This window comes from Salmo trutta, unplaced genomic scaffold, assembly GCF_901001165.1.
Source record: "Salmo trutta unplaced genomic scaffold, fSalTru1.1, whole genome shotgun sequence".
Lineage (NCBI taxonomy): Eukaryota > Metazoa > Chordata > Actinopteri > Salmoniformes > Salmonidae > Salmo > Salmo trutta.
This window is the reverse complement of record NW_021822747.1, coordinates 59,340-79,988: the sequence shown is the minus strand read 5'-3', so window position 1 is coordinate 79,988 and position 20,649 is coordinate 59,340. Positions and strand designations below refer to the sequence as shown.

At 46.9% G+C, this 20,649-nt stretch overlaps 1 long non-coding RNA gene across 1 annotated transcript in view; it reads right to left on the bottom strand.

Moving 5' to 3' along the window:
• LOC115184142 (uncharacterized) overlaps nt 1-19,150 on the bottom strand; it is a 58,568-nt gene extending 39,418 nt beyond the window's left edge. Inside the window, exon 1 of the long non-coding RNA XR_003874202.1 lies at nt 18,988-19,150. This is a non-coding gene — a long non-coding RNA (uncharacterized LOC115184142). The remainder of the gene's footprint in view (nt 1-18,987) is intronic.
• Nucleotides 19,151-20,649: the final 1,499 nt, after the last annotated feature.

Genomic DNA, 20,649 nt, shown 5'->3' with positions numbered 1-20,649 from the left:
ACCGGTACAGAGTCAATGTGGAGGCTATATACAGGGGGTACCGGTACAGAGTCAATGTGGAGGCTATATACAGGGGGTACCGGTACAGAGTCAATGTGGAGGCTATATACAGGGGGTGCCGGTACAGAGTCAATGTGGAGGCTATATACAGGGGGGGTACAGAGTCAATGTGGAGGCTATAAACAGGGGGTACCGGTACAGAGTCAATGTGGAGGCTATATACAGGGGGTACCGGTACAGAGTCAATGTGGAGGCTATAAACAGGGAGTACCGGTACAGAGTCAATGTGGAGGCTATATACAGGGGGTGCCGGTACAGAGTCAATGTGGAGGCTATAAACAGGGGTACCGGTACAGAGTCAATGTGGAGGCTATATACAGGGGGTACCGGTACAGAGTCAATGTGGAGGCTATATAGAGGGGGTACCGGTAAGAGTCAATGTGGAGGCTATATACAGGGGGTACCGGTACAGAGTCAATGTGGAGGCTATATACAGGGGGTACCGGTACAGAGTCAATGTGGAGGCTATATACAGGGGGTACCGGTACAGAGTCAATGTGGAGGCTATATACAGGGGGTGCCGGTACAGAGTCAATGTGGAGGCTATAAACAGGGTCCGGTACAGAGTCAATGTGGAGGCTATATACAGGGGGTACCGGTACAGAGTCAATGTGGAGGCTATATAGAGGGGGGTACCGGTAAAGAGTCAATGTGGAGGCTATATACAGGGGGTACCGGTACAGAGTCAATGTGGAGGCTATATACAGGGGGTACCGGTACAGAGTCAATGTGGAGGCTATATACAGGGGGGTACCGGTACAGAGTCAATGTGGAGGCTATATACAGGGGGTACCGGTACAGAGTCAATGTGGAGGCTATATACAGGGGGTACCTGTTCCTCTAGAGGGAGATCTACAGTTTAAACCACTGGCTGTTCCTCTAGCCCAGTCCTTCTCAAATAGTGGGGCGCGCCCCCCTGGGGGGGCTCGGAGCGATGCCAGGGGGGGCGCGTGACCCCGGGGAACATGCTTTTTTTTGCCCCGTAGTAGTTTTTTTTTTAACCGAACAAGAGCACAGAGCACAGAGCAGGAGATATGAAGTGCAGATAACAAACCCTTAAGAGACACCATGGAAAAATATTTAACAGGGATGAAAAGAAAGGCGGAGAGAGACGGAGATAATGAGACAAACGTAAGTCTCCCGAAAGCTAAGACGAGGAAATATGACGAAGTGTATGTAGCGCTTGGCTTCACTGTGACTACGGTGGGAGACGAGGAAAGACCGGTATGTTTACTGTGTCTAAAAATGTTGGCAGCGGACAGCATGAAGACAAATAAATTAAGGCGTCACTTAAAGACATTACACCCCAATCACGCTGATAAGCCACTTGAGTTTTTTCAGCGAAAACGTGCCGAATATTGTCAACAATCGTCCCGCTTTGTGAATGCTACTTCAGTAAACCAGCGAGCACTGTTAGCATCATATAAGGTGGCGTACCAAATTGCTCAGTGCAAAACCCCCACTCCATAGCAGAGGAGCTGATACTGCCTGCAGCATTAGACATGGTCTCTGTCATGCTGGATGACGCAAGTGCTGCAAAAATAAAAACTATCCCTCTGTCCAATGACACTGTCGCCAGACGTATAAATGACATTGCTAACGATATTAAAGAACAGCTGGTAGATAAACTCAAAGACAAACGTTTTGCCTTACAGTTCGATGAAGCAACTGACAGCAACAAAGACTGTTTGTTTATCGCTTATGTACGTTTTGACATGACAAAGTCCCTGTGTGAGGATCTACTTTTTTGTAAATATGTCAGAGACAGAGCCACAGCTGAAGAGCTATTCAAAATGCTGGACTGCTTCCTGACTGAGAATGGGCTAAAGTGGGAGAACTGCATTGGTGTTTGCAGTGATGGTGCACAGACCATGGCAGGGATGAGAAAAGGACTTTGGGCACTCATCAAGAAGGCCTCACCTAATGCTGAGTGGACACACTGTGTTATACACAGAGAAGCACTGGCATCAAGGCACCTTTCCTCTGAATTAAGTAAGGTTATGACTGACATTGTAGGTGTAGTCAATTGTATAAAGACCAGACCACTAAAAACAAGAGTCTTCTCTGCTATCTGTGAGGAGATGGGAGCTGAACATCAAGCTGTGCTGTTTCACAGTGAAGCAAGGTGGCTGTTCACGAGGAAAAGTCTTGTCCCGAGTTTTTGAGCTCAGAGAGCAGATAAGAATGTTTTTGGAGCAGGAGCACAAGTATGACATCACAAAAAAATTTAGTGATGAGAACTTCCTGGCAAAACTGGCCTACCTGAGTGACATATTTGGAAAGCTAAATGAACTAAATCTACAGCTTCAAGGGAAAGATAAACACCTCCCTCAGGTCACAGACAAAATCAGCTCTTTCACTCGAAAGCTTGCAATGTGGGGCAGGCGACTTGATGAAGGAAATACTGATTCATTCCAGAACCTGCATGAATTTGTTGACACTACTGACTATGATGCCACCTCAGTGATTCCATATATTAAGGAGCATATTTCATCACTGATGGGATTCTTTAAAAAGTACTTCCCTGAAAACAGTTCCCAATATGACTGGGTGAGAGATCCTTTCAATGCACCAGCTCCAACTGGTTTCAGCTCTGCAGAGGAGGACCAGTTCATTGATATGACGTCTGACTCCACATTCAGACTGAGGTTCACATCACAGACACTGAGTGAATTCTGGCTGAGTGTAGAGAGGCAGTATCCACTCTTAGGGCAGAGGGCCATTCTTCTTCCTTTTGCAACATCTTATCTTTGTGAGACTGGCTTCTCTGCTGTTGCTGCACTGAAGACCAAGTACAGGTCCCAGCTAAACATTGAGCAGGAGCTGAGAGTTGCAGTATCATGCTTCAAACCCCGCTTCGAAAAGCTGTGCTCTGCAAAACGTGCTCATTGTAGCCATTAATCCTGACTTCCTCATTTTGATAAAAAAAAAAAATCAGCACAAATTGTTTTATTCATTTTTGTTTTATAGGTCAAAATGTTTCATATATTGTGCTCCTGAGTTAATGTTGCTGATCAATTTGAATTTATTATTATTTATTGATTATATTTAATTTTTCAGTATCAAATGGTCAAAAAATGTTTACAGTTTAAATAAGGGTTTAATTTTTTTTAAATTTCAGCCAAATTGATGCACTTGAAGTCTTTTCTGTTACAAACTAAAAAAAACAATGTTAATAAACTTATTCTTTGTTGTAAGTTGATCTATATTTATTGATTTTTTATTTTTCTTTAATGTTAATAAGCATATAATGTTATGCAGAGGTGTACTTATAACAATTTTATAGACAAATGATACTATTTACAGTCGCGGCGGAGAGTTGGGGGGGCGCGAAATGTTTACTTCTTCCTAGGGGGGGCGTAACAGAAAATAATTGAGAAGCACTGCTCTAGAGGGAGATCTACAGTTTAAACCACTGGCTGTTCCTCTAGAGGGAGATCTACAGTTTAAACCACTGGCTGTTCCTCTAGAGGGAGATCTACAGTTTAAACCACTGGAGTATTATAAACTGGCTGTTCCTCTAGAGGGAGATCTACAGTTTAAACCAGCTGGACTGTTCCTCTAGAGGGAGATCTACAGTTTAAACCACTGGACTGATATACATCTGGCTGTTCCTCTAGAGGGAGATCTACAGTTTAAACCACTGGACTGTTCCTCTAGAGGGAGATCTACAGTTTAAACCAATGGCTGTTACTCAAGAGGGAGATCTACAGTTTAAACCACTGGCTGTTCCTCTACAGGGAGATCTACAGTTTAAACCACTGGCTGTTCCTCTAGAGGGAGATCTACAGTTTAAACCACTGGCTGTTCCTCTAGAGGGAGATCTACAGTTTAAACCACTGGACTGATATATAACTGGCTGTTCCTCTAGAGGGAGATCTACAGTTTAAACCACTGGCTGTTCCTCTAGAGGGAGATCTACAGTTTAAACCACTGGAGTATTATAAACTGGCTGTTCCTCTAGAGGGAGATCTACAGTTTAAACCAGCGGTACTGTTCCTGTCGAGGGAGATCTACAGTTTAAACCACTGGCTGTTCCTCTACAGGGAGATCTACAGTTTAAACCACTGGACTGATATACATCTGGCTGTTCCTCTAGAGGGAGATCTACAGTTTAAACCACTGGACTGTTCCTCTAGAGGGAGATCTACAGTTTAAACCACTGGCTGTTACTCAAGAGGGAGATCTACAGTTTAAACCACTGGCTGTTCCTCTACAGGGAGATCTACAGTTTAAACCACTGGCTGTTCCTCTAGAGGGAGATCTACAGTTTAAACCACTGGCTGTTCCTCTAGAGGGAGATCTACAGTTTAAACCACTGGCTGTTCCTCTAGAGGGAGATCTACAGTTTAAACCACTGGCTGTTACTCAAGAGGGAGATCTACAGTTTAAACCACTGGCTGTTCCTCTACAGGGAGATCTACAGTTTAAACCACTGGCTGTTCCTCTAGAGGGAGATCTACAGTTTAAACCACTGGCTGTTCCTCTAGAGGGAGATCTACAGTTTAAACCACTGGCTGTTCCTCTAGAGGGAGATCTACAGTTTAAAACACTGGACTGATATATAACTGGCTGTTCCTCTAGAGGGAGATCTAACGTTTAAACCACTGGCTGTTGCTCTAGAGGGAGATCTACAGTTTAAACCACTGGCTGTTCCTCTAGAGGGAGATATACAGTTTAAACCACTGGCTGTTCCTCTACAGGGAGATCTACAGTTTAAACCACTGGCTGTTCCTCTACAGGGCGATCTACAGTTTAAACCACTGGCTGTTACTCAAGAGGGAGATCTACAGTTTAAACCACTGGCTGGTCCTCTAGAGGGAGATCTACAGTTTAAACCACTGGCTGTACCTCTAGAGGGAGATCTACAGTTTAAACCACTGGCTGTTCCTCTACAGGGAGATCTACAGTTTAAACCACTGGCTGTTCCTCTAGAGGGAGATCTACAGTTTAAACCACTGGCTGTTCCTCTAGAGGGAGATCTACAGTTTAAACCACTGGCTGTTCCTCTAGAGGGAGATCTACAGTTTAAACCACTGGCTGTTCCTCTAGAGGGAGATCTACAGTTTAAACCACTGGCTGTTCCTCTAGAGGGAGATCTACAGTTTAAACCACTGGCTGTTCCTCTAGAGGGAGATCTACAGTTTAAACCACTGGACTGTTATAGTGGGAGATCTACAGTTTAAACCACTGGCTGTTCCTCTAGAGGGAGATCTACAGTTTAAACCACTGGACTGTTATAGAGGGAGATCTACAGTTTAAACCACTGGCTGTTCCTCTAGAGGGAGATCTACAGTTTAAACCACTGGACTGTTATAGAGGGAGATCTACAGTTTAAACCACTGGACTGTTATAGATGGAGGGATGGACGGAGATGGAGGGATGGATGGGGGGAGGGATGGAGGGAGATGAAGGGAGGGATGGAGGGAGGGAGGGAGGGAAATGGAGGGAGGGATGGATGGGGAGGGAGGGATGGAGGGAGATGAAGGGAGAGAGACAGAGGGAGATGGAGGGAGGGATGGATGGAGGGAGGGAGGGATGGAGGAGATGGAGATGGGGCAGGATGGAGGGAGATGGGGGAGGGATGGAGGGAGAGACGGAGGGAGGGATGGAGGGAGATGGGAGGGATGGAAGAGATGGAGGGAGGGAGGGAGGGAGGGAGGGAGGGAGGGAGGGAGAGATGGAGGGATTGATGGAGGAGATGGAGGGATTGATGGAGGGAGGGAGAGATGGAGGGAGGGAGGGATGGAGGAGATGTAGGGAAATGGAGGGATTGATGGAGGAAGGGAGAGATGGAGGGAGATGGGGGAGGGATGGAGGGATAGAGACGGAGGGAGGGATGGAGGGAGATGGGAGGGATGGAAGAGATCGAGGGAGGGAGGGAGGGAGGGAGAGATGGAGGGATTGATGGAGGAGATGAGGGATTGATGGACGAAGGGAGAGATGGAGGGAGGGAGGGATGGAGGAGATGTAGGGAGATGGAGGGATTGATGGAGGAAGGGAGAGATGGAGGGAGATGGGGGAGGGATGGAGGGATAGAGACGGAGGGAGGGATGGAGGGAGATGGGAGGGATGGAAGAGATGGAGGGAGGGAGGGAGAGATGGAGGGATTGATGGAGGAAGGGAGAGATGGAGGGAGGGAGGGAGGGATGGAGGAGATGTAGGGAGATGGAGAGAGGGATGCGGTAACGAAGGGAGAGATGGAGCGAGCAGCAGTTTGATTAGCTGTGTGGTTCACTCCCACCTGTTGACACCTAATTAAGGTTAAAGGTGAACGACGTCCGGGGCTTTTTATAACGTCTGGCTTCTAGGATACGTCCCAATTGGTACCCTATTCCCTATATATAGTGCACTACCTTTGACCAGAGCCCTGTGCTGCACTATACCGTATTGTGAACAGGGGCCCATTTGGGCCCCAACCCTAGCTCCCATTGGGCCCCGACCCTAGCTCCCATTGGGCCCCGACCCTAGCTCCCATTGGGCCCCGACCCTAGCTCCCATTGGGCCCCGACCCTAGCTCCCATTGGGCCCCGACCCTAGCTCCCATTGGGCCCCGACCCTAGCTCCCATTTGGGCCCCGACCCTAGCTCCCATTGGGCCCCAACCCTAGCTCCCATTGGGCCCCAACCCTAGCTCCCATTGGGCCCCAACCCTAGCTCCCATTGGGCCCCAACCCTAGCTCCCATTGGGCCCCAACCCTAGCTCCCATTGGGCCCCATCCCTAGCTCCCATTGGGCCCCATCCCTAGCTCCCATTTGGGCCCCAACCCTAGCTCCCATTTGGGCCCCAACCCTAGCTCCCATTTGGGCCCCAACCCGAGCTCCCATTGGGCAGAGTGAATATTCCCTGGTTCAGCAGATCGGGGCTAGTGAAGCGATGGTCCCGTCTGAGTGAACACAGTGCTTTTCACAGAAGACTTAACATTTTCTGTCTGGGTGGCGAGGCAAGGACTACAATCCCAAACGGCACCCTATTCCCTATATATAGTACTACTTTTTGACAAGGGCCCATAGGGCTGTAGTTAGCACTATGTAGGGAACGAGAGTGCCATTTTGGGACACAACCCAAGGAGAGCAGAAGACAAAGGAGAAGAGGAGGATGATGGGAGGAGGTAGAAAGTCATTAAGGTCTGCCCACGCTACCGATGCACATCCAAGGCCCACGCTACCGATGCACATCCAAGGCCCACGCTACCGATGCACATCCAAGGCCCACGCTACCGATGCACATCCAAGGACGACCTTGGAGAAGAAGAAGTCAATGGCTGAAGTTACACAGGGAGAGAGAGAGAGAGACAGAGAGAGAGAGGGAGAGAGAGAGAGAGAGAGACAGAGACAGAGAGGGAGAGAGAGAGAGAGAGAGACAGAGAGAGAGAGGGAGAGAGAGAGAGAGAGACAGAGACAGAGAGGGAGAGAGAGAGAGAGACAGAGAGAGAGAGAGACAGAGAGAAGGGAACAAACAGTATCTTTAAACTACATTGAAGGAGAGTTTGTCAGACAGGGTCGGGGTCGGGCTGCTACGACAAGAGAGGACATCGATTACCGGAAATCATAAATCATACAGGAAGTCGCCAAAGGTTACAACAAGCCCTCACAGAAGCTGTCCAACGTCAAATACCCACCGGACAAAATGAATCTTTATTGAAAAATGAAATCAATTGCCAAGAAATACAGCTAACAGCAATATTACAGCCTTCCCAAATGGCACCCTGTTCCCTATGGAAACGTAACGCACTATGTAGGGAATAGGGTGCCATTTGGTCTAAAGTAGTGCACTATGTAGGGAATAGGGTTCCATTTGGTCTAAAGTAGTGCACTATGTAGGGAATAGGGTTCCATTTGGTCTAAAGTAGTGCACTATGTAGGGAATAGGGTGCTATTTGGTCTAAAATAGTGCACTATGTAGGGAATAAGGTTCCATTTGGGACACACAGCCTTGGATGTTAAATGGGACCTCCCCCAGCTCTCTCTCCACTTGGCCGATGGAGGGGCTGAAGGATTTCTGACACCAGGCTGATCAGAACAGCTCTTTGTAGAACGACAGAGCCTTTTCATGGTTCATTAACACAACAAGGCTCATAGAGACCAGCCTTCACAACAACAACAGCCCCCCCATAGAGACCAGCCTTCACTACAACAACAGCCCCCCCCCCCCCCCCCCCCCCCCCCAGGCTCATAGAGACCAGCCTTCACAACAACAACAGCCCCCCCCATAGAGACCAGCCTTCACTACAACAACAGCCCCCCCCCCCCCCCCCCCAGGCTCATAGAGACCAGCCTTCACAACAACAACAGCCCCCCCCATAGAGACCAGCCTTCACTACAACAACAGCCCCCCCCCCCCCAGGCTCATAGAGACCAGCCTTCACAACAACAACAGCCCCCCCCCATAGAGACCAGCCTTCACTACAACAACAGCCCCCCCCCCCCCCCCCCAGGCTCATAGAGACCAGCCTTCACAACAACAACAGCCCCCCCCATAGAGACCAGCCTTCACTACAACAACAGCCCCCCCCATAGAGACCAGCCTTCACAACAACAACAGCCCCCCCCCATAGGACCAGCCTTCACAACAACAACAGCCCCCCCCCCCCAGGCTCATAGAGACCAGCCTTCACTACAACAACAGAGCCCCCCATAGAGATCAGCCTTCACTACAACAACAGCCCCCCCCATAGAGACCAGCATTCACAACAGCCCCCCCCCCAGGCTCATAGAGACCAGCCTTCACTACAACAACAGCCCCCCCCATAGAGACCAGCATTCACAACAGCCCCCCCCCCCAGGCTCATAGAGACCAGCCTTCACAACAACAACAGCCCCCCCCCCCCGATTCAGGATAATTACCCCCTGATTCAGGATAATTACCCCCCTGATTCAGGATAATTACCCCCTGATTCAGGATAATTACCCCCTGATTCAGGATAATTACCCCCTGATTCAGGATAATTACCTCCTGATTCAGGATAATTCAGGATAATTACCCCCTGATTCAGGATAATTACCCCCTGATTCAGGATAATTACCCCCTGATTCAGGATAATTACCCCCTGATTCAGGATAATTACCCCCTGATTCAGGATAATTACCCCCTGATTCAGGATAATTACCCCCTGATTCAGGATAATTACCCCCTAATTCAGGAATAATTACCCCCTGATTCAGGAATAATTACCCCCTGATTCAGGATAATTACCCCCTGATTCAGGATAATTACCCCCTGATTCAGGAATAATTACCCCCTGATTCAGGATAATTACCCCCTGATTCAGGATAATTACCCCTGATTCAGGATAATTACCCCCTGATTCAGGAATAATTACCCCCTGATTCAGGATAATGACCCCCTGATTCAGGATAATGACCCCCTGATTCAGGATAATTACCCCCTGATTCCTCCCAGTCTGCCACACTGAGAGGACTGGTTCACCTCCCCGATCTGACATCACAGAGCATATGCATCCTACGGGCCCCGTCAAAAGTAGTGCACCCTATTCCCTACGGGCCCCGTCAAAAGTAGTGCACACTATTTCCTATGGGCTCCCATCAAAAGTAGTGCACACTATTTCCTATGGGCTCCCATCAAAAGTAGTGCACACTATTTCCTATGGGCTCCCATCAAAAGTAGTGCACCCTATTCCCTACGGGCTCCCATCAAAAGTAGTGCACCCTATTCCCTACGGGCTCCCATCAAAAGTAGTGCACCCTATTCCCTACGGGCTCCCATCAAAGTAGTGCACCCTATTCCCTACGGGCTCCCATCAAAAGTAGTGCACCCTATTCCCTACGGGCTCCCATCAAAAGTAGTGCACCCTATTCCCTACGGGCTCCCATCAAAAGTAGTGCACCCTATTCCCTACGGGCTCCCATCAAAAGTAGTGCACCCTATTCCCTACGGGCTCCCATCAAAAGTAGTGCACACTATTCCCTACGGGCTCCCATCAAAAGTAGTGCACACTATTCCCTACGGGCTCCCATCAAAAGTAGTGCACCCTATTCCCTACGGGCTCCCATCAAAAGTAGTGCACCCTATTCCCTACGGGCTCCCATCAAAAGTAGTGCACTCTACAAACCAAACCAAATTTTATTGGTCACATACACATATTTAGCAGATGTTATTGCGAGTGTAGCGAAATGCTTGTGTTCCTAGCTCCAACAGTAATATCTAACTAAATGCTTGTGTTCCCAGCTCCAACAGTAGTATCTAACTAAATGCTTGTGTTCCTAGCTCCAACAGTAATATCTAACTAAATGCTTGTGTTCCCAGCTCCAACAGTAATATCTAACTAAATGCTTGTGTTCCCAGCTCCAACAGTGCAGTAATATCTAACTAAATGCTTGTGTTCCTAGCTCCAACAGTAATATCTAACTAAATGCTTGTGTTCCCAGCTCCAACAGTAATATCTAACTAAATGCTTGTGTTCCCAGCTCCAACAGTGCAGTAATATCTAACTAAATGCTTGTGTTCCCAGCTCCAACAGTGCAGTAATATCTAACTAAATGCTTGTGTTCCCAGCTCCAACAGTGCAGTAATATCTAACAATTCACAACAACACACACAAATCTAAAAGTAAAAGAATGGAATTAAGAAATATATAAATATTAGGACGAGCAACGACTAGAATACAGTGATACTGCTTTACTCATTTCATATGTATATACTGTATGTAAACATTATTCAAGTGACCAGTTATTCCGTGTCTATGTATATAGGGGCAGCAGCCTCTAAGGTGCAGGGTTGAGTAACCAGGTGAAGGTCTGGCTAGTAACAGTATCTAACTTCAGGACAGGGTACTGGGTGAAGGTCTGGCTAGTAACAGTATCTAACTTCAGGACAGGGTACTGGGTGGAGGTCTGGCTAGTAACAGTATCTAACTTCAGGACAGGGTACTGGGTGGAGGTCTGGCTAGTAACAGTATCTAACTTCAGGACAGGGTACTGGGTGGAGGTCTGGCTAGTAACAGTATCTAACTTCAGGACAGGGTACTGGGTGGAGGTCTGGCTAGTAACAGTATCTAACTTCAGGACAGGGTACTGGGTGGAGGTCTGGCTAGTAACAGTATCTAACTTCAGGACAGGGTACTGGGTGAAGGTCTGGCTAGTAACAGTATCTAACTTCAGGACAGGGTACTGGGTGGAGGTCTGGCTAGTAACAGTATCTAACTTCAGGACAGGGTACTGGGTGAAGGTCTGGCTAGTAACAGTATCTAACTTCAGGACAGGGTACTGGGTGGAGGTCTGGCTAGTAACAGTATCTAACTTCAGGACAGGGTACTGGGTGGAGGTCTGGCTAGTAACAGTATCTAACTTCAGGACAGGGTACTGGGTGGAGGTCTGGCTAGTAACAGTATCTAACTTCAGGACAGGGTACTGGGTGGAGGTCTGGCTAGTAACAGTATCTAACTTCAGGACAGGGTACTGGGTGGAGGTCTGGCTAGTAACAGTATCTAACTTCAGGACAGGGTACTGGGTGGAGGTCTGGCTAGTAACAGTATCTAACTTCAGGACAGGGTACTGGGTGGAGGTCTGGCTAGTAACAGTATCTAACTTCAGGACAGGGTACTGGGTGGAGGTCTGGCTAGTAACAGTATCTAACTTCAGGACAGGGTACTGGGTGGAGGTCTGGCTAGTAACAGTATCTAACTTCAGGACAGGGTACTGGGTGGAGGTCTGGCTAGTAACAGTATCTAACTTCAGGACAGGGTACTGGGTGAAGGTCTGGCTAGTAACAGTATCTAACTTCAGGACAGGGTACTGGGTGGAGGTCTGCCTAGTGACAGTATCTAACTTCAGGACAGGGTACTGGGTGAAGGTCTGGCTAGTGATGGCTATTGAACAGTCAGATGGCCTTGAGACAGAAGCTGGATTTTCAGTCTCTCGGTCACAGCTTTGATGCACATGTACTTTCCTCGCCTTCTGGATGATAGCGGGGTGGACAGGCCCGTGGCTCGGGTGGTTGATGACAGGATGCTCTCAATGGTGCATCTTAGGGGGCCAAGCTGAATTCTCTTCAGCCATCTGAGGTTGAAGAGGCGCTGTTGTGCCTTCTTCACCACACTGTCTGCGTGGGTTCCTCGCCCTGAGCTCATCTACTTTATTGTCCAGGGACTGAACATTAGCGAGTAATGTACTCGGAAGCAGTGGATGGTGTGTGCGCCTCCTGATTCGGACTAGAAGTCCACTCCGAATACCTCTTCTCTACCGGCGGCGTCTTAGAGCAGCCTCTGGGATAAGTTAAATTACCTTGGGGGGGTACGAACACAAAATCCACTTCAGGAAAGTTGTACTTCTGGTGGGAATGCTGGTGAGTTACCTCCGCTCTGATATCCACAAGTTATTTCCGGCTGTACATAATAACATAAAAAACATTCTGGGCTAATAAAAAATAACACCCCAAAGAATTACTGCAAAGTTTAATTATTATTATTTTTTACTTCACCTATATTTAATTAACCAGCTAGGCCAGATGAGAACAAGTCCTTTATTTAACCAGGTAGGCTAGTTGAGAACAAGTCCTTTATTTAACCAGGTAGGCCAGTTGAGAACAAGTTCTCGTTTACAACTGCGACCTGGCCAAGATAAAGCAAAGCAGTGCGACAAAAACAAAACAGAGTTACACATGGAATAAACAAACGTACAGTCAATAACCCAATAGGAAAATCTGTATACAGTGTGTGCAAATGAAGTAAGGAGGTAAGGCAATAAATCGCCCAATCGTGGCGAAGTAATTACAATTTAGCAATTTACACTGGAGTGATATATGTGCAGATGATGATGTGCAAGTAGAAATACTGGTGTGCAAAAGAGCAGAAAAACAAATACAAATATGGGGATGAGGTAGGTAGTTGGTTGGATGGGCTGTTTACAGATGGGCTGTGTACAGCTGCAGCGATCGGTAAGCTGCTCTGACAGGTGATGCTTAAAGTTAGTGAGGGAGAAATAAGTCTCCAACTTTAGTGATTTTTGCAATTCGTTCCAGTCCTTGGCAGCAGAGAACTGGAAGGAAAGTCTGCAGATAAGAATATGGTGATTGACAGAGTCGAAAGCCTTGGCCAGGTCGATGAAGACGGCTGCACAGTACTGTCTTTCATCGATGGCGGGTTATGATATCGTTTAGTACCTTGAGCGTGGCTGAGGTACACCCGTGACCAGCTCGGAAACCAGATTGCACAGCGGAGAAGGTACGGTGGGATTCGAAAATGGTCAGTGATCGGTTTGTTCACTTGGCTTTCGAAGACTTGCTTATTAGGAGCTAGACGTAGAACTGCCATATCTGTCGGCCCCATCTTCCTCACCTTCGATTCTAGTAGACTGCATAAAGAGATCTTTAGGATTACCTCTATTGTGGGTGATGTTACAATATAAAGATCTACGGTCCAACATCTTTCAGCAACTAGGTCCAATCTAGCCAGTTTAGAAGAGTCCAGGAAGAACATCTCCCCCGTTATCCTTCATCAGCCTGGGGCCCTCCTGACTGCCACCCAGGGAATCATATCCTGTAATCTCCTCCTCCAGAGACACACTATTAATTAATAAGAGCTTGATGCTAACGGGGTCCCACCTCTCCTCCACTTCCTCTCCTCGTTCTGCTTCCTTCCTCGCAGGAAATCGATGTATCTTTCCTGCTGCCAAAATGCCTTTTAGAACCCGTCTCTGTGTCTGCTACTAAACTCTTTTTAGAACCCTTCTCTGCTTCTAAACTCCTTTTAGAACCCATCTCTGTTACTAAACTCCTTTTAGAACCCGTCTCTGCTTCTAAACTCCTTTCAGAACCCATCTCTGTTACTAAACTCCTTTTAGAACCCGTCTCTGCTACTAAACTCCTTTTAGAACCAGTCTCTGTCTCTGCTACTAAACTCCTATTGGAACCCGTCTCTCTGTCTTCTACTAAACTCCTTTTAGAACCTGTCTCTGCTACTAAACTCCTTTTAGAACCCGTCTCTGTGTCTGTTACTAAACTCCTTTTAGAACCCGTCTCTGCTACTAAACTCCTTTTAGAACCCGTCTCTGCTACTAAACTCCTTTTAGAACCCGTCGTAGAGGGACAAATGATCACAATCACATTATACTGTTAAAAGACAATGAGAGATACAAGCCAAGGTACGAAAAATATCTAATGATGATTTGCATGGCTTCCCATCACAACACAGAACGTATGGCCTGCCATCACAACACAGAACGTATGGCTTCCCATCACAACACAGAACGTATGGCTTCCCATCACAACACAGAACGTATGGCTTCCCATCACAACACAGAACGTATGGCTTCCCATCACAACACAGAACGTATGGCTTCCCATCACAACACAGAACGTATGGCTTCCCATCACAACACAGAACGTATGGCTTCCCCATCACAACACAGAATGTATGGCTTCCCCATCACAACACAGAACGTATGGCTTCCCATCACAACACAGAACGTATGGCCTGCCATCACAACACAGAACGTATGGCCTACCATCACAACACAGAACGTATGGCTTCCCATCACAACACAGAACGTATGGCTTCCCATCACAACACAGAACGTATGGCTTCCCATCACAACACAGAACGTATGGCTTCCCATCACAACACAGAACGTATGGCTTCCCATCACAACACAGAACGTATGGCTTCCCATCACATCACAGAATGTATGGCTTCCCATCACAACACAGAACGTATGGCTTCCCATCACAACACAGAACGTATGGCCTACCATCACAACACAGAACGTATGGCCTCCCATCACAACACAGAACGTATGGCTTCCCATCACAACACAGAACGTATGGCTTCCCATCACAACACAGAACGTATGGCTTCCCATCACAACACAGAACATATGGTTTCCCATCACAACACAGAACGTATGGCTTCCCCATCACAACATAGAACGTATGGCTTCCCATCACAACACCCATCACAACACAGAACGTATGGCTTCCCATCACAACACAGAACATATGGCTTCCCATCACAACACAGAACATATGGCTTCCCCATCACAACACAGAACGTATGGCTTCCCATCACAACACAGAACGTATGGCTTCCCATCACAACACAGAACGTATGGCTTCCCATCACAACACGGAACGTATGGCTTGCCATCACAACACAGAACGTATGGCCTGCCATCACAACACAGAACGTATGGCCTGCCATCACAACACAGAACGTATGGCTTGCCATCACAACACAGAACGTATGGCTTCCCATCACAACACAGAACGTATGGCTTCCCATCACAACACAGAACGTATGGCTTCCCATCACAACACAGAACGTATGGCCTGCCATCACAACACAGAACGTATGGCTTCCCATCACAACACAGAACGTATGGCCTGCCATCACAACACAGAACGTATGGCTTCCCATCACAACACAGAACGTATGGCCTGCCATCACAACACAGAACGTATGGCTTCCCATCACAACACAGAACGTATGGCTTCCCATCACAACACAGAACGTATGGCCTGCCATCACAACACAGAACGTATGGCTTCCCATCACAACACAGAACGTATGGCCTGCCATCACAACACAGAACGTATGGCTTCCCCATCACAACACAGAACGTATGGCTTCCCATCACAACACAGAACGTATGGCTTCCCATCACAACACAGAACGTATGGAACATCAGTTTCTGTGCAAAACTGACAGAGGATGCGTCCCAAATTGCCCCCTATTCCCTACGTAGTGCACTACATTTAACCAGGACCCTATGGACCCTATATAGGGAATAGGCAGTGCCTCTAGGATTTTTGTATTGCAAAATTCCCTTCATATTATGCGGGGGCTTGCAAATTTGACCAATCACCGCAGTATTTGGCCTTCCCTGTGGTTCAGTTGGTAGAGCATGGTGTTTGCAACGCCAGGGTTGTGGGTTCGATTCCCACGGGGGGTCAGTACAAAAAAATAAAAAAATAAAAAATAAAATAAAAAATAATGCATGAAATGAAATGTATGCATTCACTACTGTAAATCGCTCTGGATAAGAGCGTCTGCTAAATGACTAAAATGTAAAATGTAAATGTATTTCCGCATAAAACAGTTAAATCCCTTCAACGTTAAGGGATAAAACTGCCTCCTCAACCACAGCACCAAAAAGAGGACTCGCAATTTCAACCGACACAGAGGTAATGATCCTATCACCACAACAATCACTGGGCAGATATCCTTGTATTGTACCAAAACATAATCCTGTTAAACCCTGTTTCAGATTCAGAGGAGGGCTGATAAGATCCGATTCCCTTAGGACGTGTGTTAAAACCATATCTTAATCTTTCCCCAACAACGTGATCTATAATCTATGGTAATCTCATCCTATTAACTCTGATCTGAGAGCATCAGGACATGATTGGGAGGATTAAGGAAGAAAGAAGAGAAAAACACAAAAGGAATATTTCTATATGTGATTATGATGCTTTGAGATCGAATCAGGATTTTCACCAAGAAACATGGCCTAACCAATAGGAACCAGGAAACACGTCCTAACCAATAGGAACCAGGAAACATGGCCTAACTAATAGGAACCAGGAAACACGGCCGAACCAATAGGAACCAGGAAACACGGCCGAACCAATAGGAACCAGGAAACACGGCCGAACCAATAGGAACCAGGAAACACGGCCTAACCAATAGGAACCAGGAAACACGGCCTAACCAATAGGAACCAGGAAACACGGCCTAACCAATAGGAACCAGGAAACACGGCCTAACCAATAGGAACCAGGAAACACGGCCTAACCAATAGGAACCAGGAAACACGGCCTAACCAATAGGAACCAGGAAACACGGCCTAACCAATTGAAACCAGGAAACACGGCCTAACCAATAGGAACCAGGAAACATGGCCTAACCAATAGGAACCAGGAAACAAAGCCTAACCAATAGGAACCCTTAACACTTCCATGTTTCTGTCACAGTAACATATTTTCCCCACAGCACAGTTAGATTGAATACACTGCAGTGGGTCTTATTGGTTTGGGATCAGAATGGGGGGGGGGGGGTGATTGAAGCTACTGTCTGTCACACAGACAGACATCACACTCACTGGCAGATAGAGTGAACCAGGACAGATAGATATACACACTGCAGATAGATATACAGTGAACCAGGGCAGAGAGATATACAGTGAACCAGGACAGATAGATATGCACCAGGACAGATAGATATACACACTGCAGATAGATATACAGTGAACCAGGACAGATAGATATACACCAGGACAGATAGATATACAGTGAACCAGATAGATATACAGTGAACCAGGACAGATAGATATACACCAGGGCAGATAGATATACAGTGAACCAGGGCAGATAGATATACAGTGAACCAGATAGATATACAGTGAACCAGGACAGATAGATATTCACACTGGCAGATAGATATACACCAGGACAGATAGATATACAGTGAACCAGGGCAGATAGATATACACACTGCAGATAGATATACAGTGAACCAGGGCAGATAGATATACACACTGGCAGATAGATATACAGTGAACCAGGACAGATAGATATACACCAGGACAGATAGATATACACACTGCAGATAGATATACAGTGAACCAGGACAGATAGATTTACACCAGGACAGATAGATATACACACTGGCAGATAGATATACACCAGGACAGATAGATATACACCAGGACAGATAGATATACAGTGAACCAGGGCAGATAGATATACAGTGAACCAGGACAGATAGATATACAGTGAACCAGGACAGATAGATATACACCAGGACAGATAGATATACAGTGAACCAGGACAGACAGATATACAGTGAACCAGGACAGATAGATATACAGTGAACCAGGACAGATAGATATACACCAGGACAGATAGATATACACCAGGGCAGATATATATACACCAGGGCAGATAGATATACAGTGAACCAGGACAGATAGATATACACCAGGACAGATAGATATACAGTGAACCAGGACAGACAGATATACAGTGAACCAGGACAGATAGATATACACCAGGGCAGATAGATATACACCAGGACAGACAGATATACAGTGAACCAGGACAGATAGATATACACCAGGGCAGATAGATATACAGTGAACCAGGGCAGATAGATATACAGTGAACCAGGGCAGATAGATATACACCAGGACAGATAGATATACACCAGGGCAGATAGATATACACCAGGGCAGATAGATATACACCATGACAGATAGATATACACCATGACAGATAGATATACACCAGGGCAGATAGATATACACCAGGACAGATAGAGAGGAAGGAAGGCCACCAGCCTGGTCTGTTTAGTGTGACAGAGGCTGTGTCCCCAACGGGCCCCTGGTCGAAGTAGGGCACTACGTAGGATAGGATACCGTTTGGGACGGAGGTTGACAAAGCGCGACAAAGCGTGTGATTGTAGCGACGGACGGATGTTGACATACCGGAGACTCCCTGAGAGAGAAAGAGATTATTGCCGCACGGACTGCTGGGAAGGGGCTGATATTTACAAGGGGACGTTCTTCTTCTGCACTGCATCAGCGATCCTCGTTAAATCACATTCAGCCTTCAAATCGTCTCTGATGATCGTTCCACAGCTACAAGAGCTACGCTGTTATAACGGTCTTCTGTAATCTGACCTGAGATCAGCTGAGACAGCTGAGATATCTATCTGTCAAGTTGTCTTCTGTAATCTGACCTGAGATTAGCTGTTACAGAGAGAGACAGACAGACAGAGGACGTGAGGAAGGAAACAGAGAGAGACAGAGGACGTGAGGGAGGAAACAGAGAGAGAGACAGAGGACGTGAGGGAGGAAACAGAGAGAGACAGAGGACGTGAGGGAGGAAACAGAGAGAGACAGAGGGTTGCCGTAAACAGACAAGTGAATGAACGAGGCTGAAACCTGTAGTAGTGGAAGGTCAGAGGAGACTTACGTTTAGAGGCCGTCATGACCTTCCTCTTGACCTCTCCACCCCCTGATCCGCCACACCCATCCTCGTCGTCACAGTCTCCGCTGTAGCCACGCCCCTCACCATTGCCGCTTCCTGTTTCGATCAGATCCAACGTTCCAAACTTGGGGATGGACTTCCCCTGCAGCAGCTGGAACAGGAAGAGACTGAACACTTAGTCTGCCTCCCCAAAAAACACCCTATTCCCTATATAGTGCACTACTTTAGACCAGAGCCCTATAGAACCATATTCACTATATATAGTACACTACTATAGACCAGGGCCCTATAGAACCCTATTCCCTATATATAGTACACTACTATAGACCAGGGCCCTATAGAACCCTATTCCCTATATATAGTACACTACTTTAGACCAGGGCCCTATAGAACCCTATTCCCTATATAGTGCACTACTTTAGACCAGGGCCCTATAGAACCATATTCACTATATATAGTGCACTACTTTAGACCAGGGCCCAATAGAACCCTATTCCCTATATAGTGCACTACTTTAGACCAGGGCCCTATAGAACCCTATTCCCTATATAGTGCACTACTTTAGACCAGGGCCCTATGGAACCCTATTCCCTATATAGTGCACTACTTTAGACCAGGGCCCTATAGAACCCTATTCCCTATATAGTGCACTACTTTAGACCAGGGCCCTATAGAACCCTATTCCCTATATAGTGCACTACTTTAGACCAGGGCACTATAGAACCCTATTCCCTATATAGTGCACTACTTTAGACCAGGGCCCTATAGAACCCTATTCCCTATATAGTGCACTACTTTAGACCAAGGCCCTATAGAACCCTATTCCCTATATAGTGCACTACTTTAGACCAGGGCCCTATAGAACCCTATTCCCTATATAGGGCACTACTTTAGACCAGGGCCCTATAGAACCCTATTCCCTATATAGTGCACTACTATAGACCAGGGCCCTATAGAACCCTATTCCCTATATAGTGCACTACTTTAGACCAGGGCCCTATAGAACCCTATTCCCTATATAGTGCACTACTTTAGACCAGAGCCCTATAGAACCCTATTCCCTATATAGTGCACTACTATAGACCAGGGCCCTATAGAACCCTATTCCCTATATAGTGTACTACTTTAGACCAGGACCCTATAGAACCCTATTCCCTATATAGTGTACTACTTTAGACCAGGACCCTATAGAACCCTATTCCCTATATAGTGCACTACTTTAGACCAGAGCCCTATTCCCTATATAGTGCACTACTTTAGACCAGGGCACTATTGAACCCTATTCCCTATATAGTGCACTACTTTAGACCAGGGCCCTATAGAACCCTATTCCCTATGTAGTGCACTACTTTAGACCAGGGCCCTATAGAACCCTATTCCCTATATAGTGCACTACTTTAGACCAGGGCCCTATAGAACCCTATTCCCTATATAGTGCACTACTTTAGACCAGGGCCCTATAGAACCCTATTCCCTATATAGTGCACTACTTTAGACCAGAGCCCTATAGAACCCTATTCCCTATATAGTGCACTACTTTAGACCAGGGCACTATAGAACCCTATTCCCTATATAGTGCACTACTTTAGACCAGGGCCCTATAGAACCCTATTCCCTATATAGTGCACTACTTTAGACCAGGCCCTA